Genomic DNA, 11,287 nt, shown 5'->3' with positions numbered 1-11,287 from the left:
CACCACCTCTGACAACATCCTTGTACTGGTCAAGTTTGAGTTTTCTGGCACCTTACCATTTAACACGTAACACCCTGTGTTTGTAAATATATTTTTATCTCCCTGCACATCGAAGTACAACTTGGCATTTCCCATACAGAAACCATAATGACGCACTGCAAATAACTCAAGCTTCACAAATATTTGCTCTGACCCATTGTGTGGCAGGGCAATTTTAATCCTAGATTCACCATCATTACCATTCCCATCACCTTTAATCCTCTCTAGAGTCCAGCATCTACCAAGGCTGTGCTAGTGAAATGTAATCAGGCTGAGAAGAAAATGCACTTTTGTTTTAGGAAAATTCATGAGAAATTGGCAGGAAGTTAATCTGAGTGCGACACGTCTGCTCATCCCTTTGCCTCTCCCACAGAGGCCAGATCACTATGAGGGTTCTGCTGTTCTTGCCAGCCTTCAAGCAATCAACGGCTCTTGTCCAGCAGTAGCTCAAACTCCTGGCCATTCACCCCAGGGACAGCAGCCAGTGGAGGAAGCAGTGATTGTTATTTACTTTTCATTGGCAGGTGGTGACCAGATGGGTATAAATGAGCTGTGGAAAAAAGGGAATTCATGGCCAAAAATGGTGGTGCTCTCTGTCCAAAAACTAAGGCCCTATGACCGTGAATGAAGCTGGAGGACAGGTAGGAACAGGTAATGGAAGTTATTTCCAAATCTCTGTTCCCATTTAGACTTTGAATGTTTTGAGTGTTTCATTAAATAGTGTTACAAGTCCACTAAGATTCCACATAAACGTTTAGCCAGCCAACAGTTAAGTCTGTACCTCCCAAGGCAAGTGATGAATGTTGAGATTATAATTGTGAATGGTACAATCTCAAGGTCTAGGTGAAGTACAATGTTGTACAGAAAAGGACTGAGAAAGGAAAAGAAGACATTTCCAGAAGAAGGTGCCAAAGTAGGGCTCCAGGCCAATTTGTTGAAGGCCAATTTGTTAAAATTAACTTGATGAATGACCAATTTACTGACTCATTGAGGGTTTTTGCTTATGTTTCAGTTAAATTCTTACCCCTGCTTCTGAACATGACCCTGCCCCTGTAACAAAATAGTCGGGGCCAACTTCAGAGACAGGGACAGAGAAAGCATAGGGTGAAGATGAAAAGAAAACCTTCTAAACATCCTTACAATTTCACAAATTGGAAATTTCACAAATCGTTTTTCAGTCAATTGACTTGCTTCCCCAATGCACAGCTATCTTCTAATTGTCCCTGATTTCTAGCACAGGTTCCTGCTGCTTTCACATGCAGTTAAAATAAGGAGGGATTACATTCCCAAGAGCACACACATATACACACCACAAGGTGACATGTGTACACCTGTATCCACAACCCCCTTTGTGGGTTTCTGTCCAAGGTAAAGAAAGCCATCTCAAAAGTCATCCCCTTCCTTCATGCTACAATCTTGCCTTATGTTAGGCTACCTTGGGGAAAAAAACATCACCAGAATTCTGGTGCTCAGACTTTCAGAGCATGGTAGGTCTTTTAGTCATCAAAATTGAGTAATCAAATTGAAGACTAATCCAACTTCGATCTCCTCTCTAATTTTCTTGGCTGTAAATCTATTCAGGCTGCTGTTAAAAAACAAAAACAAAAACAAAAGAAATACATGGAGTGGCTTATAAACAACAGAAAGTTATTTCTCACGGATCTGGAGGCTGGGAAGTTTAAAATGAAGGTGCTGGCAGAATTGATGTCAGGTGAGGCTCACTTCCTGGTTCATAGACAGCTGTCTTCTCACTGTGTCCTCAGCCAGTAGCTGGCAAGGGAGCACTGGGGGGCCTCTTTTAGAAGGGCACTAATCTCATGCATGGGGGCTCCACTCTTGTGATCCAATTACTTCCCAACCTTACCTCCTGATACCATCACATTGAAGACTAGATTTCAGCGTATGGATTTTCAGAGAACACAAACAGTCCACTGTAGGTCAGGAGTGCCTATAAAATCATTGGTCTATGCAAGGGACACTGTTTCATCAAGTCTTAAATATTTTCAATGCTACACTCTGCCGCTACAGTTCCCTGGTTTCTTTAGCTGTTACTCATATTCTTTGGTGCTTGTATCAGAATTGGAGACCTTTGAAAAGATCTTTAAAGGAGTCTGAAAAATTCAAGAGAAAAAGACACAGGAATGCAAATTAGAACAACAGTAAAATACTATCTGCAACCTATAACATTGTCAAAGCACATGAAAAGGAACTCTATTGGTATTGGCTCCTAACCATTGGTGAAAATGCAAATTGGCTCAGTGCTTCTGGAATAACATTTGCAAATACATGCTGAGTAGCTTTAAATATCCATTGATCTTCAATTTTTCTTCTAGGGATTTTTCCCAAGGAAATAGAAATGTATGTAAAAGTTATCCTAGTGATGTTTACAACAGAAAAATAGAAAAAAATAGTGAAAATAGCTTTAATATCCATCCTTATTAAATTAACTGAATATATTTGTTACATTTATATGACATATAATAAATACCATGCAAATATTTAAAATTATCAAAATATTTTAAGAAAACAATAGATTGTTAATCTATGTATAATACTATAACACTTTCTAGTATAGCATATAGCTTGTTAGAAAAAGATCCTTACTTGATATACTAAATTAAATGATAATAACAATTATTACTTGGCTAAGAGATTGTAAATGTAGTTTATGCTTTTTCTTCTAGATCTATGTTTTCCAGATTTTTGAGTAAACATGTCTTCAATGAAGGGAGCCTCATTCTGAATTCTTATAATTCTTTTAAAAATAATTTCATAATTTTTCTTGTATAATTTTGTTATACAAAATTAAGAAAGCAAAGGGATTAAAAAAGCAGCCTTATTTTCCTACCAGAAAGAATCCCATTGTACCTTTTCTCTCCCTGTTAAGCACAAATCTTCTCTAGAATACAGAAATATTCTAGAGATCACTGATGCATTTGAAGGAAACTGAAAACAAAACAAAACACAACAAACAGAAGCCTTAAACAGTAAAATAACAGCAAGCTGAAACTGATTTAAGACAATCAAATAACATCGTTTCCTGTTCATTCTCTAAACACAAGCTTTCTCTCGCTTTGATAGGTACAATGAATCTGGGAAGGGATTGGTGTCCTCTCCTCTTCCCTCCTTCTGTCCCTTTCTCCCTGGCTCCCTTTTAAAAGCAAGTTGCATTGAGCACAGCAGGGAGGTCTGATGGGAGGCACTCCTGGAGCTCCCTGCTGCAGGATGAGAGGATGAAACGCACAGCAGGGGAACAGACACAATGAGCATCAAACCCGTAGCACCGGGAAGGCAGAGAGGGGCTGTTCAGGAAAGGGTGCCTATGATGACTATTATTATTTAGTCTTAAAACAAACAAACAAACAAAAAAAAAAAACACAAAAATCAGGGCAACCCCTTTAGGAAAACAAACAGCAGCACTGAACCAGTGTCACTGGGTTCACAGGCAGCTGCCAGCGCACGCAGTGGCAAGTCAATCAGAAACTCAACTAAGTAGTTTCCAGGATTTCATGGGAAGGATGACGATTCCTGAGAGTCTGTGCTCCCCCCTAGGGAAATGGGCCACTTGGGCCCTAGATGTGCGGGTCTTTTCCGGACTCAGGCCTGCGTCAGCATCCTTGGCCCCGGAGCCTGCGCCCTCATCATTGCATAAGAGTCTGTGCGGCCTCGCAGCTCGCTCGCTTGTCATCGGCTCCCCCTGCTGGCCACATAGAGAAATGGCGCCTTCGCAGCCATCTCCTTGCCCCAGGCTGTCCCCACTTTTAGGACGTTATTTTCTCCCTGTGCCACCATGACAGGGAAATTTTCTACAGAGAAGGAAAAGAAAGGAACCTTACCTTCAGAGCACAAAGCATACCCTGGAGCCCCAGCCAATATATGATTTCCATGGAAGGAAGGGCTGATTCTCAGCAGTTTGTTCACAAGGGCTCCAGTCGTGCACCTGCAGGACGGAGAGGCCAGGCCTCAGTCTGGCCAAGCAGAGGAGGGACCAGATAGGATTTCTCAGTGCGTGGAGGAATGTGAAGGGGCAGGACTTGCAGTCTTCTCATGCTTTTAACTCTGCATCCTGTCACAGAAGCAGAAAGACCCGGAGAAGGCCGGGATGTCCTAAATTTCCTTATTTTCTACTTACTAATTAAACATCCCAGCAAACTGCCTGTCACATCTCTAGAATTACATCGACCTCCCTTGAAGTGTAAGCTGTTACCCTTACCTTGCCATACAAATTTTAGAGATATTCAGACCTGCCTCAAAATCTTCTCTGCCCAAGCGTTAGGACTCCTGAGCTTGGGTGGGCAGCAGCCTCACAGTTTCTCAAACCACCATGCATGCTCCCTAGACAAAGGTGGAACCATTCTTGTTCAGCTGAGAGAAAGTTAGTCATGCTACCGTCTTCTCTTTGCTCAGTTTGAGTCAGATATGCCACATCTCTCGCCTGAGCAGCGGCTAAGTTTGTGGTCAATGGGGATGAGCAGAGATGGAAGGGCTGTCAGTCCTGTGCAGGCCAAGGGATCAGGCCTGTTGGGAGGCTCACCTAAGAGCAGTCCCTCTGAAGTGTTCAGGAAGGCCTTGCTTTTAAACCTCATCTTCTCATCGTTCTCAATCTTAGCTGCACTTTTGAATCACCCAAGGAGCTTTCAAAAATCACTGATGCTGGCCGGGCGTGGTACTCACGCTTGTAATCCCAGCACTTTGGGAGGTCAAGGCGAGTGGATCACCTGAGGTCAGGAGTTTGACATCAGCCTGGCCAACATGGTGAAACCCCGTTTCTACTAAAAATACAAAAATTAGCCGAGTGTGGTGGCAGGCGCCTATAATCCCAGTTACTCGGGAGACTGAGGCAAGAGAATCACTTGAACCTGGGAGGCGGAAGTTGCAGTGAGCCGAGATCACACCATTGCATTCCAGCCTGGGGAACAAGAGCGAGACTTGTCTCAAAAATATATAAATAAATAAATAAATAAATAAATAAATAAATAAATAAATAAATAAAATTAAATAGAAATCACCGATGCTCAGGCACTGCCCCAGATTCATTCATTTGGAATCTCTGGAGATGGGGCCAGGGTACTGCATCTGTTTTTTTTTTTTTTTTTTTTTTTTTAAGATTCTCAGATGACTAAAATCATCAGCCAAGATTGAGAACCACTGCCTGCGTCTGTCTCCCCAGCTTGTAGGGTGTGACCTTAAACAAAGTAGGAGCTCATTAATGTTCGATGAATGAATGAGTGAGTGAATAGATAAATGAGTGAATGAAGACTGGGAAGGGCAAAAACAGATGAATAGTCATTTATGACAAATAGGAAAAAATTGTGATAAATGAATTAATTACTAACTAAGAGTGAGCCACACAATAATAGCAGTCACCAAACTAGAGGTGGACCACTCAGTGGATAGGCTGAAGGGGATGGGCCAGTATCTAACATTGATGGGAAAAGGCCTCAAAGGGACCTGTGTTTATTGTTGGAATTGGTCTGGTAAAATCCTGCCTTTGGAAGACAGCAGGACAGGGAGGAGGCAGACAATGGGGAAGTACTTGAACTCACGTAACTGACTAAGAAGAGGATGGCAGTGTTGCCTATGTTTCAGGGAGTCAGGCCCACAGAGGCCCCTGCTGTGCACACAGAGCATATGGAACTCAGAGTGCCCTGGGATGACCAAGGCAGAGACCAGGTTGCCATGTACTTGGAGAAGGTAGGACACAAACCCACCGAAGAGGCTCAGGAACAAGAATACTTATGTGAGAAGTCTAGACAAGTCCAGTCTCTCGCCCTAACTAGAAGACGAACTCTTTGAGACCAGAAATAATATCTTTCTCAGACCTTTTCTGAAAAGTTTCTATTTCTCCAAGTATACGGGAAGGGACTAACTTCTAAAATAAGTATAAGCAAGAAGGGAACCAACAGAGAAATTAAGGACAGTGTATTAGTCAGGGTTCTCTAGAGGGACAGGAATAATAGGGTAGATGTATATGTGAAAGGGAGTTTATTAAGGAGTATTGACTCACATGATCACAAGGTGAAGTCCCACAATAGGCCGTCTGCAAGCTGAGGAGCAAGGAAGCGAGTCCAAGTTTCCAAACCTCAAAAGTAGGGAAGCTGACAGTACAGCCTTCAGTCTGTGGCTGAAGGCCTGAGAACCCCTGGCAAACCACTGGTATAAGTCCAACAGTCCAAAAGCTGAAGAACCTGGAGTCTGATGTTCGAGGGCAGAAAGCATCCAGCATGGGAGAAAGATGAAGGCCGGAAGACTCAGTAAGTCAAGTCCTTCCATGTTCCTCTGTCTGCTTTTATCCTAGCTGCACTGGCAGCTCATTTGACGGTGCCCACCCAGATTGAGGGTGGGTCAGCCTCTCCCAGTGCACTGACTCAAATGTTAATTTCCTTTGGCAACACCCTCACAGACACACCCAGGAACTTTGCATCCTTCAGTCCAATCAAGTTGACACTCAAATATTAACCATCACAGACAGAATGCAAATTCAATAAGTTTGCAAATTGGTATAAGATTCATACAGTGAGAGGTGGCAACCATCTGGGCCAGGATATGGCTGGAAAGAAGCCAAGTGGTTAAGTCATGCCCAGAAGAAAAATCAGTCACAGGGTAGGACTAGGTTGGCTCTCAAGGAATTGTATCTCCAGGGTTTCAGTTCATCAATTTTCACAAACAACTAATATGATTTCTTTCCTCATTGTTAGAGTCTCCATATTCAAAATAGAATTAGTAACAGAGTTTCTCTCCAAAGCTGGCACAAAGAAATGTATTTTATTGCCCACTACACAATGGTTTGCTTTATAATTCTAAAGATTCAAATCTCTCCCTAGCTAACATTTCAAATGCAGCTGGTTTGCTTACTGCTTTGGAGTTGTCAGCTAAAAGCCAAAGTTCTGGGAGAGTTATTTTTCTACCCTGGGGGAGGCAGGAGACTTCTGGTGATACTCACACATGTCCTTTAATTTGCCAAAAATTACTAGCTTGGTTCAGCCTAATTATTACATAATTCCTCCATTGTTATAATACAAATTATGAATGCTCATATGATGCGAAGCATCTTCCTTCCCCTAGCATTGGCCTAACCAGGCCCAAGAGACCCAGGGGATGTTGGAAGCACAGTTGGATTTCTCCCTAGTTTCTGGTTACACATCTTTCCTAATTTCCTGGTTACTTTTTAAAAATTCCTCTTGAATTAGGTCCAGAGTGACAGATGAATCTGGAGAAAGAGTGAAGGGTTAGAGGCTGGTACACATGTCATCCAGTACTGGTGCCCTCTGGCCAACTAGATGGTCAAAGGTCTCCTGTGAGATGTTAGTTGTGAATCTTTGGTGGTTCTTGACCAGCAGCTCCCTGGAAGTGGGAAAGGTGTATTGCCTGTCATCTGGCAGTTGGGTGTGACACCCAGCTCAGCCATTGGACTCACAGTACTCCACCTATCTCTTAGCAGCTGCTGTGAACTACATGTCTATGTTCCCCCAGAATCATATATGGAAGCCTAAGTCTCCCCAATATGATGGTATTTGCAGGTAGGACTTTTGGGAAGGAATTAGGTCATGAAGGTAGAGTCCTCGTGAATGGGATTAGTGCCCTTATAAAAGAGATGGATAAATGAATGACTGAAGAAAATGTGCATGCTCCCTCCCTCTCTCTCTCTCTCTCTAATATGCTAAGTAAAAGATACAGAAAGACAAAAACTCTATGGTGTTATTCATACATTGAATCTAAAAAAGTCAAACTCACAGAAACAGAAAGCAGAAGGTGGTTGCCAGGAATGCTGGGGGTCTGAAGGAAATGGGGAGATGTCTGTTAATGGCTACAAATTTTTTCAGATATGAGATGAATAAGTTCTAGAGGCCTAATATATACCATGGTGACTATAGTTAAGGTAAAATTGAAATTTTCTAGGAGAGTAGATCTTAAGTATTCTCATCACAAATTTTAAAAAGGTAACCAAGAGAGGTGATGGACATGTTAATTCACTTCATTGTGACAATCACTTGATGATGTGGTTTGGATCTGTGTCCCCATCAAACCTCATGTCAAATTGTAGTCCCCAATGTTGGAGGTGGAGCCTGGTGGGAGGTAATTGGATCATGGGGGCAGATTCTCATGAATGATTTAGCACCATCCCCTTGGTGCTATTCTTGTGGTGATGTATTAGTTCGTTCTCATGCTGCTAATAAAGACATTTCAGAGACTGGGTAATTTATAAAGGAAAGAGGTTTAATGCACCCACAGTTCCACATGGCTGGGGAGGTCTCACAATGATGGCAGAAGATGATGAGGGAAGAGCAAAGTCACATCTTATATGGCGGTAGGCCAGAGAGCTTGTCCTGGGGAACTTTCATTTATAAAACCATCTGATCTTATGAGATTTATTCATCATCATGAGAATAGTATGGGGGAAACTGCCCCCATGATTCAATCAGTCTACCCGGCCCCACTCTTGACATGTGGGGATTATTACAATTCAAGGTGATATTTGGGTGGAGACACAGCCAAACCATATCAGACGTGAGTGAGTTCTCATGAGATCTGGTTGTTTAAAAGTGTGCAGCACTTCCCACCCCCATCTCTCTCTTGCTCCTGGTCCTGCCATGTGAGGTGCCTTGCTCCCCCTTTGCCTTCCACCATGACTGGAAGTTTCCTGAGGCTTCCCCAGCCGCAAAAGCCGCCATGCTTTCTGTACAGCCTGCAGAATCATGAGTCAATTAAACTTCTTTTTTTATGTAAATTACCCAGTCTCAGTTATTTCTTTATAGCAATGACGGAATGGACTAATACACTTGGCAATATACATGTATATCAAAACATCACGTTGTACACTTTAAATATATACAGTGTTTGCCAATGATAACTCAGTAAAGCTGGAAAAAATAAAATGTGAATGAAGTCAAATGAATAGAGAGGTAAAAGAAGCAGACACAAGAGAGTTTGCCTCCTTGCTCTCCCTCTCTGCTCTCCACTGTGTGAGGATGCAATGAAAAGATGGCCATCTGAAAACCAGAAAGCAGGTCCTCACCAGACATCCGATCTGCTGGCACCTCTATCATCTTGATTTCTCAGCATCTAGAACTGGGAGAAATAAATTTCTGTGGTTCAAGTCACACAGTCTATGTGGTATTTTGTTATAGCCGCCCAAGTTGACTAAGACAGGGTCATATTGTGGCTCCAGGCATTTCCCATGAGTGAGTCTTTTTTCTAGATTATGTCATGTCAACACCTCACTGTATTCACACTTCTGAAAATCTCAGTCCTTTTCCCTGTTGAGGTGAGAGGAACCTTGCTCTTTAACGCCTCTCGTTCTGCTGTGTGGGGCTTGTGCACATGACCTCTCACCTTTTGACTTTTCAGATATCTCTCACAATTTAGTCTATATGTTCTCCATATTCCAGAACATGCAGGCCAGACTCAAGAGTTTCCTTCAAACCCCTCTCACCTGGGCTTAAGCAGCAGGGTGGGGGCAAATGCATTCATCCCTTTCCCTGTGTTGTGAGGATTCAGACAACACAAAAACTAACTTCAGATAAGTTCTCCAGACCTTTCTACCTTATTTATCATACAAGTTGCAAGTGAGGTCTAGCACCTCACTTTAGAATATCAAGGGTGCTTGGCACCTACTGTAATTTAAAAATATATCTATAATTCTTTTATACTCCTCCCTTTAAGAAGTAGAGTCTAATTCCCTTAACTTTGAGTATAGACTGGTCTTGGTAAATTGCTTTTAGCAAAGAGAATATAAAGGAAATGATGTATGAGACTTCTAAAATTAGCTGGTAAAAGGCCTTTTGACTTCTTGCTTGCTCTCTTTTTCTATTTTAGATCATTTGTTCCAGGAGAAGCCAGATGCCATGTCTTGAGGACAGTCAACCCTCTGGGGAGGTTCCTATGGTAAGGAACCAAGGCTCCTGGCAATAGCCTCTGAGTGAGCCACCTTGAGAATGGATTGTCCAGCCCCAGTCAAACTTTCAGAGATGACTGTAGCCCCTGCCAATGTCTTCACCACAACCTCATGAGATCACAAGCTACAACTACTCAGTTAAGTTATTCCAAAATTCCTGACTCACAGAAATTGAGATACAGGAGAGGTCACAGTTAAGATCTTGATGTTCTATCTTCACCCATAATATAGGAACTTCACCTTTTGAGAAGCACCAGGGAGAGCTAGCTGCCTGTGCCTGGTGGAAGCTGCCCATGCCCCACTGATACCCCACAGTACTTCCTGTTCTGCTCAGTACTCCTGCTTCTTTCTGCAAACAACTGTGATTCTCCACCTGGGAGCTTCCTCTGGCCACAGGAGCCTGCTCACCTGAATGGGATACCCCAGCAGTACTGGTGAGTTACAGCTTCCAGGAGCAGCTCTCCTCCAGCAAAGGAAAGGGTTGGCTAGTGTGTGGGACAATGTTAAGACATGCTCCACACAGTAATGCAGGGGTCTCAGCAAGATGGAGCCCCAATTGTCCACAGTAGTAACTTGCCAGTAGATGCCTGCATTGACTTTCTTCCCTGCTGTGCCTTTCTTCCCACTCTCCTGCCAGTGCTTCCTGGAATCATCTCCCTCATCAATCATTTGTTCCAAAATTCTGTCTGAGTCTGTTTCTGAGGAAACCCAACCTGAGTCATCATCCCTCTTCCCCCCGTCACACTGTCTTCACTGGGGGAGGATGGATTGAGTTGACTGGCAAATTTTAGAGAAGGAGTTTGCATTGGAGTGCGTGACTCAGCTGAGGTTGGGTGTGTTTTCTCAGAGATAAGTACATTCAGATTCAATGTGTATCCTGTCTTCAGGAAGCCCCATGGTCTGTTCATCTTAGCATGATTACTAAGCTACACTCTGTCCTTTCAAGGGGAAGGCCTGAGATTTTCAGTTGGCAAGCTCAGTGAAAGCTGGATGTTTTCTGTAACCTGATTGTGGATGTAGATCAATCCATGCTTTTCAATTCAGTCCTCTCTCTAATAAACTGCTCGTATGAACCCCATTTGTCTAATTCTTATCTATTTTCTTAAGTTGTTTTAGTGTTCAGTAAAGAACAGCATTTCTTAAAATTTGTGATCTAAAACTTCAAGTACATGTAAAATATAGGAGGAACAAAAACTCTAATATATAAGCCATTTCAAATGACCTACAGGATTCATTGTAGAACATTATGCCTATCAGCAGGTTTTTATTTATAAAAGGAAGACTCAATAATCTTCAGTAAAGGATCATGTTAACTGTCTCAGGTAACCAAGGCCTATAAAAAACTGAAAGGAG

The 11,287-nt window shown here is 42.6% G+C and overlaps 1 long non-coding RNA gene across 1 annotated transcript; it reads left to right on the top strand.

The window, feature by feature from the left end:
* Positions 1-596: 596 nt before the first annotated feature.
* On the top strand, positions 597-11,010 carry LOC104680850. The gene is made up of 3 exons (XR_004056896.1): positions 597-690; positions 9,856-10,071; positions 10,166-11,010. It is a non-coding gene; the product is annotated as an uncharacterized LOC104680850 (long non-coding RNA).
* Positions 11,011-11,287: the final 277 nt, after the last annotated feature.

The sequence above is a fragment of the Rhinopithecus roxellana genome, chromosome 4, assembly GCF_007565055.1.
Source record: "Rhinopithecus roxellana isolate Shanxi Qingling chromosome 4, ASM756505v1, whole genome shotgun sequence".
Taxonomy (NCBI): domain Eukaryota; kingdom Metazoa; phylum Chordata; class Mammalia; order Primates; family Cercopithecidae; genus Rhinopithecus; species Rhinopithecus roxellana.
This window is presented reverse-complemented; position numbering and strand designations above follow the sequence as displayed.